The 948-nt window shown below is 44.3% G+C and overlaps 1 non-coding gene across 1 annotated transcript; it reads right to left on the reverse strand.

The window, feature by feature from the left end:
- Window positions 1-270: 270 nt before the first annotated feature.
- Window positions 271-345, reverse strand: Trnak-uuu (transfer RNA lysine (anticodon UUU)). Its single transcript has one exon. It is a non-coding gene; the product is annotated as a tRNA-Lys (tRNA).
- Window positions 346-948: the final 603 nt, after the last annotated feature.

Raw genomic sequence — 948 nt, forward strand, 5'->3', positions numbered from 1 at the left:
TCTTGTACATATTCTGTATTGCCCGTCTGTTATTAAAGTTTAAACCTGTTTTACTAAGGTTTTCGAACATCTTACACCATTTTACATTGACGAACGCTTTATCTAGGTTGACGTATCTTAGAAATATGTCCTGCACCCGTTAGCAAGAGCAATGTCAGCTCTATATTAAGACAAAAAAACATATAATCAACAAATGAAATGATAATTAAATGGACACCCTAGCTGCAAACAGGCGTTGATGTACTTCATTGGGGACATGTTGAAAATGTGTGCCCCGACCGGGACTCGAACCCGGGATCTCCTGCTTAAATGGCAGACGCTCTATCCATCTGAGCCACCGCAGGCACAGAGGATAGTGCGTCTGCAGGGACTTATCCCTTGCACGCTCCCCGTGAGATCCACATTACCAACATGTCCACACCACTACATTCGTAGTGTGCCTAATAGATGTTTGCCCATCATACTCATTACTCGTGGCAGATTAATCTACCAAGTCCCGTACGAGTTCGGGCATAGTGTGTGCGTTCGCACAAGAAGGTCAATGGCCGGGAAGCCATATTTTAATTATATATGACGGTAGTATCTGTTCCCGAAAGAACAGTTACCGTGGATGACCATGCAGCTTTGCCCGGTCGGGGCACACATTTTCAACATGTCCCCAATGAAGTACATCAACGCCTGTTTGCAGCTAGGGTGTCCATTTAATTATCATTTCATTTCTAGCAAAGCTGCATGGTCATCCACGGTAACTGTTCTTTCGGGAACAGATACTACCGTCATATATAATATAATCAACACATCGAACACAATATAGTACAAATGACAGGTCCAGTTAGTGAAAGAAGATCTTGAACAGTTGCAGTGGGCGCGGCATAGCTGATTCCCTCGTCTACCTGAACCAGTCACATAACACACTTCGTACGCTCCTCTATGGCAGCGCCTCATTGT

The sequence above is a fragment of the Schistocerca serialis genome, chromosome 5, assembly GCF_023864345.2.
Source record: "Schistocerca serialis cubense isolate TAMUIC-IGC-003099 chromosome 5, iqSchSeri2.2, whole genome shotgun sequence".
Classification (NCBI taxonomy): Eukaryota; Metazoa; Arthropoda; class Insecta; order Orthoptera; family Acrididae; genus Schistocerca; species Schistocerca serialis.